Source organism: Diorhabda sublineata, chromosome 8 (assembly GCF_026230105.1).
Source record: "Diorhabda sublineata isolate icDioSubl1.1 chromosome 8, icDioSubl1.1, whole genome shotgun sequence".
NCBI classification, from domain to species: domain Eukaryota; kingdom Metazoa; phylum Arthropoda; class Insecta; order Coleoptera; family Chrysomelidae; genus Diorhabda; species Diorhabda sublineata.
Window position 1 is genome coordinate 7275972 of NC_079481.1, and position 15313 is coordinate 7291284.

The 15313-nt window shown below is 31.7% G+C and overlaps 1 protein-coding gene across 2 annotated transcripts in view; it reads right to left on the bottom strand.

The window, feature by feature from the left end:
- Positions 1-10598, bottom strand: part of LOC130447762 (protein sprouty) — a 50599-nt gene extending 40001 nt beyond the window's left edge. The window contains exon 1 of one of the 2 annotated variants that reach the window (XM_056784750.1): positions 10231-10598. The gene's annotated coding sequence lies outside the window, so the exon portion shown is untranslated. The remainder of the gene's footprint in view (positions 1-10230) is intronic. The other variant, XM_056784751.1, reaches the window with a different exon arrangement.
- Between the last annotated feature and the right edge of the window lie 4715 nt (positions 10599-15313).

Sequence of the window (15313 nt, forward strand, 5' to 3'; positions counted from 1 at the left end):
AAACCATTCAAACTTTTGGAACGTGTTATTAGGGCTTAAACAAAGATAATTTTACATAGGCTACTATTAATTTTAATTTTGCCGCACATGGTGTCAAATTTACCGACATTTTTTTTACAAATTCGAGTTACTCAACTTATTTTCGTCATAACTCGCTTAATTTTCAACTTGGACGGTTTTATAAAAGCTCATTTTAAAGGTCTGGAAAAGTACTTTAGAAATGTTTATAACAATTTTTTATGAAAAGTTGATCGTTTTTCCGTTATTTGAGCTTAAACCTCTGCATAAATTTACGAAAAAGAAAAAATTAGCTTTCAGTGACTCATAAGTTGCTGAATATTATTTGAAAAATTTCATTTAAACTGACTAATTTCTTTTAGTTTTTTTATAAGCTTTAATTTTGATAAGAATAATTTTTTCCTGAAAATGCGTAATATTCGAGTTTTTCGTGAAAAAATGTTGAAAAACGTGTTTTTTATTTTCAAATTTTCAAATTTTCAATCCTGAATAACTCAGAAATTATCGAGTTAAATAAAAAACTTCATTCCACATTTTCTTCATAAAATTCAATTCTCTATCGATTTCTGGTATTATTTTGAAATTTTAAATTTCCACCCTCGAATAAGGGTGACATTCACCCCTGGAGTAGAAGCATACATTGGGGCACCAAATCAGGTTTGTTATTCGCATAATTTTTGAGTTTCTGTCAAATTTTCAAACTAATCCATAAAGTTCTTTAAAATTGCGAATTGATTTGCTTGGTTCACTGTACTAATTATACTAAAAACAGATACCATGTTGCCATATCGATTTTGAATGATTTTCAAATATTTATTATTTCAAAATGTCATAATTTCAAATAAAAATCACAAAAAATACTGACAAGGCTTTATAATTTTTTTTTACACTCCAGTGTTATTTTTTACGTGTGATCTGCAATTGGAATTTGTTATAAGAATCGTTCGACCTATTCGGGGTCACATTGTATACAGTGTGTCCACGTAAGTTGACGGATTACGGGAAACTTTTTTATTATTAATTTTACGAAAAAAAGTTATTCTTTATAAAAAGTTCTGTATGGTCCAAAACCTAAAATTCAATAAGCAGATGTTAAATTTTTTCAGTCGTATACGAGGTTTGTCAAAAAATGTGATTTTTTCTCTAGTACCTTTCTTTTTGACAATATCGAAAATTGTTATAGAGAAAAGATGTTTAGGATTAAAAATAGCTTTCAAATATTCAAAATTGTGTATTTACATCAAAAAAAAAAAATATTTGTTTCCACATTTTCTCTGCGATTTCGTTGGGAATTTAAGTTCGCACATTAATGCATAATCAATCTAGGATGCACTGGATGATAATTGTTTTTAAAAGTTTATTTAGAATTGTTTAATCAAATTTATAATTAATAAATTAATGTGCAAACTTAATTTCCAACGTAATCGCAGAGAAAATGTGGATCAAAATATTTTTTTTGATGTAAATAAACAATGTTGAATATTTGAAAGCTATTTTTAATCCTAAACATCTTTTCTCTATAACAATTTTCGATATTGTCAAAAAGAAAGGTACTAGAGCAAAAATCACATTTTTTGACAAACCTCGTATACGACTGAAAAAATTTAGCATCTGATTATTGAATTTTAGGTTTTGGACCATGCAGAACTTTTTATAAAGAATAACTTTTTTTCGTAAAATTAATAATAAAAAAGTTTCCCGTACGCCGTCAAGTTACGTGGACACACTGTATATATACATAATAAATCAAGCACTTAAAATTCTAAAGAAAACTTTTATGTATAGAAAATAGATAAAAAAACAATATTTTATATTATATCTTAATCTTTTTCAATTCTATAATAGAGGTACATACATGAATACGTCGTATAAATACTGAATGGTGGGTTAAAAGTTGATTATCTCTTTTTACTATTCATAACCTCAAATAAATTATAAAAGCCGTTGTAAACTCACTCGTATTATACTCGAGATGTCGTGTAGGTGTCATGTTTATGGTCTTTTAACCTAAATAGCCAACACAAAACGTTAAGAAACTAAAAAATACTTGAGCAATGATCGGATTTCCCGGACAGTCCCGACTGTCTGATCCCGAGATACGGTTCGAGATTTGTGAGTTAACAGAATTGATGCTTTGCTACTGAATCGAAATCTTCTAGTAGGTAAAAAAGTTTAAAAGAGGTCGTGGAGGAGTTAGCCCCAAGAAGATTGCTGCGTTGAAACAACTGCTTTGCTTAGAAGATTAGACTAAGATCAACCAGAAACTTTTGAACATTCGAAATCGCTGTAAATTTTCATTTTCTTGCTGATATACGCGCCACCATAAAAAAAACAACGAAATTTCTTCAGGAAACTGAAACCAATACTACTGAACTATTTCCAACTATCAAACGTTTAAAAGAACAAGTTATTGCTAGTAAAAGAGAAAACTTTTTTGATTCCCATCTGAATATGGCCAAAAATAGAGATCTTTGAAGAAAATATCTTGTCTACTATCCATGCGGAAGGAAATTTCTTTGAAAGACTTTTTAGAAGCTGCCACTGCACTGGGAGTCGAAGATGCTCATATAATTTAACTACTGGTTTAAATCCAAGAGCCCTGATAATACGAGGATGGTCCTAGAAGTACCTGGTTTGACCTAGAAACGGCGGCAGTTGTTTAGTATTTGTTTGGCAGCAACAATACGTTTATTTGAGACAAGACCGTACAGGACCAGCATCACAGTGGTCGACCAAATGAGGTCAAGACTCCACAACAACAAAGGGGTAACGGATGATCGTCGACTAACTTTGGAACAAAAACATTGTTGTGAAGATGTTTCTATCGAGTGTTTGGCAATGTGGATGAAGCGTAGGTCCGTCACTTCACATCGAAAACAAAAGAACAATCAAAACAATTAACTGTAAAAGGGAAAATCGGATCCAATGAAGACAAAGATCGTTCCATCTACAGGCAAGATCATGGCGTTGGTTTTTTGGTATACGTGTGGGATAATTATCATTGACTATCTTGAACTTATTGAACATTGTTTGGAAAAGTGTATGGAGCTCAAAACGGTTTTGTTAAAGGTGGTTTATCGATTTTTAAATCTACTAGTTCTGAAAATGATGATACTATTAAAGAAGAAGAGAGTGTCTGCTGTTAAAACATGTTAAAAACTTCGATTTTTATTATTATTGAAATTTTTAAGTACGGTCATGTTTTTTTTATGAAATTTGCATGTCGATTTTCTACATACATATGGTCGTGCTTTTACAGAGGGCACACACATGTGTGCCGTATTTTTTAAATTTTTTTTCGTGCCAACTTTTGTTTGTTTTAACAAGAACAAATTCCTCGCTCTGCCATGGTCTCTAATATACAAAAAAATATCGAAACGAACCAATCAAAATTAAAAAATTCCCTTTTACGCGAAGAAACCGAACAAATTCAGTAACTACACTTTCTATGTTTTCAATAGTGTTAACTAGGGGTGACTGACCCTTATAAAAACCTCCCAAGCGATAATACCAGTGCGCTGAACATTATTCAGTCTTCCAGAAGGTACCGTCGTTGACTTTCATCGAATACGCGGTTCCGGAAGAAGATAACCAATTCATGGTTAGTACATCGTGAAGAAATGGAGCCCACCTAGAGTCCAAGTCCAACAAGAACTCAGAGAAACGCGATAAGTTCTCCAAATGACACTGAACGATCGTCAGATTAAGATTGGAATCTTAGAATTCGATTATAACCGGACAGATCCGGCTTCATGTCGGGGACGAGTTCGCAACAGTATAAACGAGATTTTTTTGAAAATGGAAATAATTGAGTTATCGATTCGCAAATAATAGAGAATTCACAAACAATATCAGCTACAGGCCCCAAATTAACCCCAATCCACCGAGTAACCCGTGTACGTTAATTGGACTAACAATGGAGCTCCGTTTTCTTCACGAGTGTGATGAACAGAGCGAAAAATCTGTAGAAAACGTGTTGCATAAAAGAAAAAGTTGCTTTTGAAAGAGGTTCCTAGATGGTTTGAGCTGGATCTAAAACCGAGTAGAAGAAATTTTAGGATCACGTTCCCTACGCCAATTTCTTCGGCAAAAACTTCATCTTAATGCAAGACAATGCTCGTCCACAATCCTTTTATTGGGTTGGATTACTTCCTTTGTTCTTTTTGTTGCAGTTTTTTGTTGGTCCTAGCTTCGTTTGTCAACTTTCTCCATTCTAGGATCCTGGTATCTTCTCCAATTTGGTTTCTTCAGGTACTTCTTGGTCTACCTCTGCCTCTTGGTCATAGAAGCGTCCATTGTGTTATCCTCCTCACCATTTTTGTAGGTTTCCATTTCAATATGTTTCCTACCCAATTTAATCTTCTTGGTTTTACATATCTTACCTTCTATTTCTCAATTTTTCTTCAATCTTCTTTCTCCATCTACTACAATATTTGGTCCCAGTATTTTCCTCTCGATTAGCTTCAAATCTTCTTCTTCTTTTTTTTATTTATGACATTTTTGTTCAAATGTGCTTATAACGTGAATAGAACATATACAAGGTCGTCGAGAATGATGTATTCCAATGGGCTTGTTTCTAAATATCGAATTACTAAACTGAAATTTGTTATATTAAAAAGGCGAGTCCATTACAAGTGCACCACGTTGCTCTAGCGGCCTTTATCGACATAGAAAACACTTTTGACAACACCTCACATCAATCCAATGGACAATGGTCCGAGGTGTATACCAAACAGTCATCGAAGCCATGATCTCATTCACATCGCTTGTTTGGTGGTCGATATTTGAACAAACAACATTTCAGACACAAGGTTGAGTCCTAAAGGGGAAATGACAACCTGCCCTACCACAATCTTGAAGGAGCTGCTATATCTCACTCACAGACAGATGCAAATAGATAAGTTAGAACCATTAGAAATATGAGTCACCCTATATATTTGTTGCTTCTGAAAGAACCGATTCATTGGTCAACAACGTTTACAACTTTACGAGGTCGCCATATTGATATTCAAATTTTAGTAAAAGGTGATTCGAAATATTTGATTTCGTTGTTGTTGGGCGTTGAAAAAATCTATTCCACGTGTAGGTATACAAATTTTATGAATAAAATTCCACTTTCTATTTTCGAACGTAAGAGTTCGTAAATGGGCGTATATACAGGATGTTTCGTATTCATCTTGAAGGACAGCGACACCTGAGAAGTTTCAGAATTCTGTCGGTGTTTTGAAAAATTAAAAAGAAAGCAGAGTTGTTTATCTGAACTTAAAATACGACAATATTTGATTGTTTTAATACCCCTCGTAAATATTTTCAATGAATTTCCAGCTCATAAAATTTCTGGTCCTGAATCAGAAGCGATTGAAGGTCATCGTCATTTGTGAAAGTTTGACCATTCAAAGAATTCCGCAAACTTCGAAATAAATGGTAATCAGATGGTGCCAGATCAGGGCTGTATGGGGTAATGTGGCATCACTTCCCAGCCAAGCTCCAATAGATTCCACGAGTTGCCAAAGTTGCATTATCATCGTGGAACATTAAACCTTTCCGATTTGACAATTCTGACCGTTTTTCATTGAATGCTTCATCCAGTTTCATTAATTGTTGAAATTAAACATAAGAATTGATTGTTTGGTTCCTTGGAAGCAGCAACACTAAACCTTTCTAAATAACTACTTTCAATACATTCTTCCTTTCCAAAACTTTTGAATACTCTTTGTAAGGCTTCGAGGAATGATTGGGATCGTCTTATTTGACATACCCATCATTTTGTGATGAGACTGGTCCTTCAATATTTTGTTTTCACGATGCAGATATATTTTTCGCCACTAAAAAGTCAGATGGACGTTGACTATGACTTGTATACTGCCATAATGAACATTTTCAACCAAAAATCGCGACAACAGGCAAAAAGTTAATCTTTGTATAGTTCTTTTGACATACGTCCAATTTTCCATTCTTAATCTGATCAGTATCATTTGGTGAACTTTTCCGATGATATTGTGGCCCTCCTCAACGTTTGTCGTCAATCAAACTCGCCACTAAATCATTCCATTTTCAGGAAAATCTCGTTTATACTGTTGCGAACTCGTCCCCGACATGAAGCCGGATCTGTACGGTTATAAGCAAATTCTAAGATTCCAATCTTAATCTGACGATCCTTCAGTATCATTTGGAGAACTTTTCCAACGATATTATCGCAGTTTGTGGCCGTTCCCAACGCTTGTCGTCAGTCAAACTCACAAGTACACGTTTAAATTTAGCTGCTGAAAATTTTTAGGTCTTAAATTGTGGTGCATTGCCTGTAAATTCTCTTTTATTTGTGAATCAATTACATCTCGCCACTAAATTAATTCCATTTTCAGAAAAATTTCGTTTAAACTGTTGCGAACTCGTCCCCGACATGAAGCCGGCTCTGTCCGGCTAAAACTGGAATTCTAAGATTTGGCAAAGTCGCGACCCGTTAGTTCAGTAATAGTAATAAGTTAATTATTGTATCAGTTAGTTAAGTGTAGTGTGGAGTGTAAATAAATTGTGTTCAAGATAAGAAAAACATTATAATACGTTTGTCAAACAGAAATAAAGCTTCCAAAATGGCAGAAATTATAGTGAGAATCTCTACTAATGCGTAAATATATATCCCTTTATATTGAGTTCGGAAACTTCTCAATGAACCCTCGTAACATGTAATAAAAATATTGTGTATTATTTTCGTTAAAAAATGAACGAAAAAATAAAATTTCAATTAAAAATAGTTTATAAATGTGGAATTAACGTTTTCTGGAATAAGAAAATAGTCTAGTTTCGATAAGCAAGGATCTAAAATTGAAAATTTATAAATAGCTTTCCACCGGATATTCAAAGTACGTTTTGACTACGTCACACATTGAAAACAAACTAAAAATATAGTTTTCCTTCGTGGATACAATCATATTATGATGAATGAACGACTTCAAGTACGCGGTTTAAAATTATTAATAATGGACGAAATATTTGAAATCGGAAACGTTCTAAAATTTTATTTCATACTACAAAACCGAAATTTCGGTTCCATTTATTAATAAGTGTATTCCAAAGGTGTGAAATGACAGCCTGTCCAATTTGTCCCACTACAAATCAATCGAATTTAGGTCGGGCGACAACGATGGCCAAATCATTATTACAGTACATTCTTACTATCCAATTATTTTAAAAACTCTTTGCACAGCTTCGAAAAAAGCTTGGGATCAGAACGTATTACCTCTTTGGACCCATAAAACCTCAAATTTTGACTAATCACTTCATAAATCTCCCTCCCATTTTTCATTTTTCTATTATTTAGCCTGCAATCTTTCCATTGTAGAAAGACATATCTCTAGATTAACTGATCTGATCTGCTATCTTTGGGCTCGTTCAGCGGTTGTGGTTTTTCGAAGCGGACCTGACCGTTTTCTATCACCAAAACTCCTGGAGGATGCATATTTTTTCACGATGTACTCTTCGTAGTTCCTTGGTTTAACCAATTTGAGTCTGAATTTGCGAGAACTAAAACAATGTATATCAAAGTTGATTTTGGGATACCAACGTCAAATTCGGTAGCAACTTTATTGATTGCAACCATATTTTAACTTGTTCTTTTCGTGTGAGTTTTCTAAGATACCATGACGTTGTTCGATGGTTAATTGTTTACATTCGGAATATCTTCTTTCCAAGTTTATCAATTCTGTTCCGGAATTTCCATTATTGTTTTTGCAGCGGTACCAATTTCATTTTACGCAATTTTAACCCAACAAAAACACGACGTGTGTCAATTAAATCATTTTTCGTATCGAGTGCTGGTTCATAAAAAGCACTATCAATATTTTTTTCTAATAGAACCTTTTAGGGAAGTGAATAATTTATTGTTGTTGTTATTAAATTGTTCATCGTTTTAATAATCTAATGACGATGTTGATTCAAATTTGAATAATATATTTTTTTTTATAATAAAGCTTTGTCGTCGTAATCCGGTGTTGGATGTATGCGGAATCAACTTCCGGTCATTTAAAGATGTAGATGGTAAGATTTTCCTGTCTCTAGGTTTAGCCACATCCGGCGTTCATATCCAACAAGTTTCCGGTTGCATTTTACATTGCATACTATGAAAATTTATAATATGCAATATTATTTTATTTAACATCGAAACTTTTTATGCCTGTTACCAAAAATTGTCGTGTACGATGAAATTTATTAGATTGAACTTGAAAATATTGGAAATTTAATAGATATGTCAACATCGCAAATACGGGGGTTGATACTAAACTTTCGCATGCGTTTGAACAACCTAAACCTTTGCAAACAACCCTCGTACAAGAGTTTTCGTACCTAATGAAAAAAAGACGATTCTTTTCATGATTTTTTTTTACAACATAATCTCATTTTAAGTCTATATGTATACTTAGTTCAGTGTTACTTAACTTTTTAACTCTTAAAAATGACAGTTGTCAGCGTTAAATTCGTCTTCTCTTTCCTACAGGTGAAAGTTTGAGGTTAGAAACAGGAGAAAGTCACTGGGAGCCATTTCTGTTAAAAAAACCCTTTTTTTGCTTCAAATATAGTAGTTATTTCCCCCTGTCCAAGTGACTATAGAGGACGTGGAGTCATAAGACAACGTTATCAACCATAAAATTCACGGCAATAAATCAACTAGTTTAATTCTACCATTCCCGTTTAATCTCGAACGTGGCTGACTAATTTCATCCATTGGTTGTTATAGTATAATTGCTCCTACTACTACTTTTTTACAAATTACTGCGCGATTAGTTTAAATATACAAAATGTCTAGTTGTAAGATAAAAACCAGTGGGAGGAAACTGTTTGACGTCGAATAATGATATAAAGAGTAAAATTATATGTTTTCTTCAAAATCTGTCCTATAGTGAATGTTCGCTGTACGCTGAGGGTATATTATACAACATAATCGACAATTGACGGACATCCTACTTATTAGTAATAGACTGTTTCCCGGGAATTAACAGTCACCTCATGTTGGTACAGACACACATATTTACACGTATAAAACAGTAATAATGTGATATATAAAAAAAATATTGAGGTCAAAAATTTTGTTTTTATTACGGATTATTTAAAAGTAGAACGATTTAAATCATTTAGACTTTTATATAATAAAAATTATTAAACAAACTGATAAATTTAGGTTAGAAACTTATTATGTCAAATGGCTTCTAATCTATTTTACATTTCCGAGGATTACCGATCCGAACCGAACTCGCCATTACATACTATACCGAATATATTCAGTGTTTTTATAGGTTAATATCAAAAATTATGGCGCCCAAAATCGGTTTTAGAAATTTTTATAGAATGACTGACTATCGAAATGTAGTAGTAACAATAAAAAGAAAACTGAATTTTGTTTACGTTTTGTAGACAAGTATCAACGTTAAAAGCTAAAAATAAAACAGTAAAGCATATCTTTGAGAAAAAGTTCCCCTAGTTTGAACGGAAACAGACTATTTAATATTGAGTTTTTGTGCGAGTTACGAGGTGAATGAACTGCTGGTTGCGGCAAGTGATGGACGTTACGAGGGACTTTCGATATAATCCCTGTTAAATTTATGAAATACAAAACGAAATTTATATCTACGAGGCAAAATGAAACAAAAAAACTTTAACAACAGACACTTTATGAGTGAAATTCGCCAAATGAAACGTTTTTGTTTTCGCTAACCTTATTTAAAAGTTCTAATATAATAAAATTAATTATTGATTTCTTATAAAACTCGATTATTTCCAATGTAATAATACTTCATTAAAATATATTTTAAAAATTGATTTTTGATATCTATTATATAAAATAATTATTATGCAACTGTACGCATAATTTTATAATTTTATAGACATAAATTATTTTATCTCCTTGTATATTGGCAATAAATTTGGAAACCCTACATCAACATACGACGTAATAACTTCTGATATCAACAAGTAATACTAGATTAATTATTAAAAATTTTAAATGCAAATATAACTAAATATGTTGATAATGAACTGATTATAGAGAAAACAAAATGTTTTATTTTTTAATGTTAATTCATATGTAAATGGTTTTTGCTGCATGCAACAGCCAAGTAAGTAGGCGACTATACCCCCCTCTCCGCACAAGATGTAAATGATTTGTTTACGACGATCTTGCCAAGACATCCCAAATCTAAATATAAATAAAAGTACACTCACCTCTAGCTAAAACCACGATATCACCAAATAGAAAATATCCACCAAATGTGTCGATTCAAAATAAGCACTTTACAAGAGAGGGTGTAACACTTTTTGGGGTGTATTTCGCTAGATTCGAAGCCTGTTGCGCATAGACTTATTGCTCGCCTCATTCGGCAGCCATGTCAGTTGTAAGATAAATCGTGGTTGATACAAATTTCGCGGTTTTCTGATATAAACTCGATACAAACGTTACACGAAAATCTGCATACACCCTCACTTGTCACTTCAGTTCGAGATTTTTCGTTTGTTCGACGCGATTTGGTCACTAAATTGTCGCGACAAGATGTTGTTTTCCTACGATCCTTAGAAAGAAATTTCTGTGGGATGCTAACAACGTTGCCACATCACTTATCTGTACGGGGAATACATACACATTTATACACATATACATACATACTTTAGAAATATTAAATTTTAATATTATAAAATAGAAACATACAGGTAGCTTGAAAATTAATTTTAATAATATTATAGAATAGAAATATACAGGTGGTTTGAAAATTAAATTTTCATTCATATATCATTTTAAGTAAATATATAATTAGGTAGAAATACATTCAGTTGCTACTCAGTAAAATTTAATTTCAAAACTGATGTTACGAATATAAAAAAATCTCTAAGGGGCGGGATATAGAAAATGCATTAAAAGATGAAACATTTCGAAATATTTTTCTAACAAGTTTTCGAACGTATCTAAAAACTTGACAAAAATCACTTCATTTATTCGTATATAAGACCGTTTCCTTGTAATAGTCTACTTTGAACGATTTATTGGTAGATCAACTACTACATTTAGAAATTTATATTCCAAAACGTGAATCGGGGAAAAATAAACAAGCCGGCAACACAGGATGCAGAGCGAATGCCAAGTTATAAGCGCACATGCGCGGCCAAGAGCTTCGCGGCCTCGCCTCGCCATTGAACGGAACAGGAGTGGACTGGCTTTTAGGCGCGTGGGTGTTCTTGTGGAGGATGTAAGAAAAATGTCGAGATTGTGGGTTCTCTGAAATGTTGTGTAAATCTAACGGTCGAAACGAGAAATTAATGTGAAGAAATTAACATATGATATTTTAGAGTGAAAGAATGGGTTGTTAAACATTGACATAACAATGAAATATGGCAAATATAATTTGAAACTATATTATTATAAAAAATTCAAATGAGGTTGTTTTATGGGAAATAGCTGATTTTCTATAAAAATTTATTCGTGCGTAGGTATCTAGTATTAAATATTGAATTCCATAAAAAATACAAAGCAAACTATCATCCCTAGGTGTGTAGAAAAGTAATTATTAGTTATTATGAAAATACAAAAATGAATTTAACTTCAATGTCATTTGTAGCTCTTCTAATTCAATTGCTTTCTTCTTGATATAAACAAAAATTAAAAGAATTTTTTTTTGTTGTTGAAAAGCTTTTATAGCAGATGAATCAATCGAGATACGATTTTGTACATCATTATATGATTAAAATGAACCATCATTTTTAAGATTACACAATAATTTTCAAAAGTTCACCAAAAAATTGGAAAAATTTTTGAGCTGTGATTGAGGATAAAATTTGCGATTCTATCATAGACTGAACAATTTACTAATTGTATTTACGTAAAAAAGCTTTAATTATATAGATGACTCACCAAAATTCTATACTTTTTTCAAAATAATTGATCAAATGTCATTTAATGAATTAATGGTGGCCGTGGTCGGTCCGATCCTGATCGGCAGTCGCCTTTCTATACAACACCAACCCGCTTTTCAATTCCATTCATATATTTTAAAACGAGTGAACCTTACCCAGCTTACTTATACGGAATTAGACACGAACAAATAGATGAATGAATGAAATGTGTTCTTTTCAACATATGGTATGATAAAATACAGGAAATAAGGAACCGGAAGTGATCGGTTGACCTCTTTCGATGTCTTCCAGCCCTCCCTAACAGATTCATTCATAATATTTAAGGGTGGTGGTACCATCAATTCATGAATTCTTCATTATATTCACGATAGGGGAATGCTATTTACTTTAAAAACTTGTTAGGGCAATACTATTTTTTTAAAGAGTTCATAGTATCGGAAATGTCTTTTACTAAATTTAATTAGTGCTACAAGATTTGAATAGGAAAAAAGAAGATCGTATTAATTGACGTAATGAGAAAGAAGAAGATTTAGAAATCAATGATTAATGACTTTATATTCCGATATGCGTAAATAACATTTTTAATCGTTTGAAGAATTAATTTAAATTCAATTTTCAGAAAAACGTAATGATATACGAGGGTATAGAATAAGTTTTATATTAAATTCGAAAATATAAATAGTAAGTAGAGTAGGAAATTGACAGGATCGGATTTGAATCTTATATTATTAATTATTTCGACGCTATAGATTTACTTTATACTACGAGGTGTGATATAAAAATACGTTACGTAATAATTATTTATGCTGTTTTGATATATATGTGGTGTTACTTTTTTTATATCTCGTCTGGTATATTATATAAATTTAAATGTACGTTTTCCAAATTGTTGGTTATTTATTTGGCGTTTCCTTCGAATGTCTCGTTATGCCCCTCCTCGAATTACTCTTATAGGTCATGCAGTTATCCAGAACAACCAGTCCGTTGCGGGAAATTTGCCGCGGTTGGAAAATGCGTGGGTGAACGGGTTGGCCTAGACCCACTCATTTCACGGTCATAACCATAGCAACGGTTCTCGTTATCCACCCCCAGGGAACTTAACAACATCGTCGTTGGGCTATTTTTGCTGTATACTGTTTGTTATATGGATGTGTTTACTATATATTTCAATATAAGTACGAGGTTTTTCATAACATGGACGAACAACACCCGATTTTTCTATAGTTACATTTTTTTCTGTAATTGAGCCATTGATGAAGTTTCCTAGATTGAAAAACAAATTTTTTCATATTCCAAACATTATTGTCATTATTTTGTACCATTTCATAGTTGAAATAAATTTTTTCTACCCCTGTATTATATAATAAAATCGACGAGATCATAAAGTCGTTAAAAAAACGTATAACAAGTTAAATTTGGCAATGTTTTACAATATAAATAAAAGTATTTCATGGTATTTGTAAATATATTATTAAAAAATATCAAAGAAGCTCCTTTTTTATAATGTTTTTAAATTTACTACTTGTTTTAAACATTTTTTTGTTATTTAGTTCGGTTTAAAATAAATATTTTTTTTAAAGTACTTATAGTACAAAGCCGCCACTGGAGAAAGCTTAAAGTATTACTTCGTCTCTAAAGACCAGTGGCAGATAAACTAGTTCCAACAAAAAAGAAGAAAGAATACAAGGAATATAAAACCTTATTTAAAGCTGAATAATAATGTCCAAGCATGAGAGAGTGACCGGAAGTATCATTAAGATTCTAATAGATCGTGAATGGGGACAACAGGCGCGTGTGTCACAAAAACACAAAAAACTTTTTAATAAAAATCATTTTTTAAAACGCAATTACGTATATTCAATAATGAATATATTAATTATAACGATATATGATTTTTTTTTAATATTTCGCCATATTTATTTCGAAGATTACCTAACCTCAAAATATTCTATGTATTAATTCAGTTGTTATATAAGAACAAACTCGTGATGGTGATTAAAATGACGCGTCCAAACATTAAAAATAATATTCGACGATATGTATCTACTAAAAAATATTAAGTTCGATTATTAGTTTATTTATTTAACTGGTATTAGTCAAACAAAACAAGCGTGTGGGCGATATTCTCGAGTTTTTAAATAAATTAGTGAGAAAAAAAATGTAACTTAAATTCGTCCTCATCCGTTTGCATGTGGTGTTATGACAATAATCGACGATCTTTGGCAGAATATCAGTATGTATCGAATCAATTTAAGAGATATGAAATTGTCCGCCTCCGCTTTACCGTCATATACATACCAGTGGCATACACTATTTTTTTATATAAAAATTTTCAAAACTAATACAACAGAATTCTATAAATAATAATGTAGAGATGGCCGCTTTTAGTTACATACAGTGGTATCAATAGGTATTTCAATTTTTGGTTTTGGAACTTACGTGATATATATACTAAGTGTTAATTTATTTTGCTTACTGTAGATTTTTATTGAACGTAATAGCTGCTCTTCAATTTAAAAGAAACGTTTAATTTAGTCGTGTTAAATATCAAAAATCGTTTAGGGATTTTTGTCTTAGTGAAACAAAACGACAACACTGTCAGGTATTTAAATTATAGAGGTACTAATAGTATTCGTGTTTATGTTCTCAAATTTATTACAAATAGAAACGGTAGCTACTAATCACTCCGTATTTATAAGTTGTCTATTGTCACTAACGTCTTACCAGTATAATATTGCGTCAAATTCATGATGTACAATTGTGTAATATTAGCTATTACGTTAATTTTGTATAAAAAATTGAATAAAACATACATATAATAGTGTAATTGAAATAAAAATTAGTATATCAGTGGAAATTACATTCTAAGCGTTGGCAGTAGTGGTTTTCGGTGTTGTAAGATTGATTGTCTTTTTGTGTTTGCCATCGTACATTTGCATTTTATAAATAAATAGTGATAATAATAAATAATAAATGATTTTCAAAACTATTTGAAAATGATTATTTAATCTAGCGTCAAATTAAAGTTTCATATTTGATCGTGCTAAAAATCTGAAAAGTTTGCTCTTATTTCCTATTGGTCGGGTTGAAATAATTTATATCATTCTATAGTGGAAAAACTTACAACGTGACAACCATGTAAAACATCTGTCAAATTGTATTTGAAAATATAGTATCAAACGTTCTCAGGTTATCAAAATCGTTTTTAAGAATTGTTACTAAATATGGAAATTTATATAAAATGATCGTTGTTTCGAGTGTCTTTACTAAATGGCGGGTGGAATTTCTTCATTATTATCGAGACAGTTTAGAAACTTTGTTCCACTTGTAATGTGAGTATATGAATACGATTCTAAGCATAAATATAATTATTATATACGTTTATTGAGTATAAGTCATAACC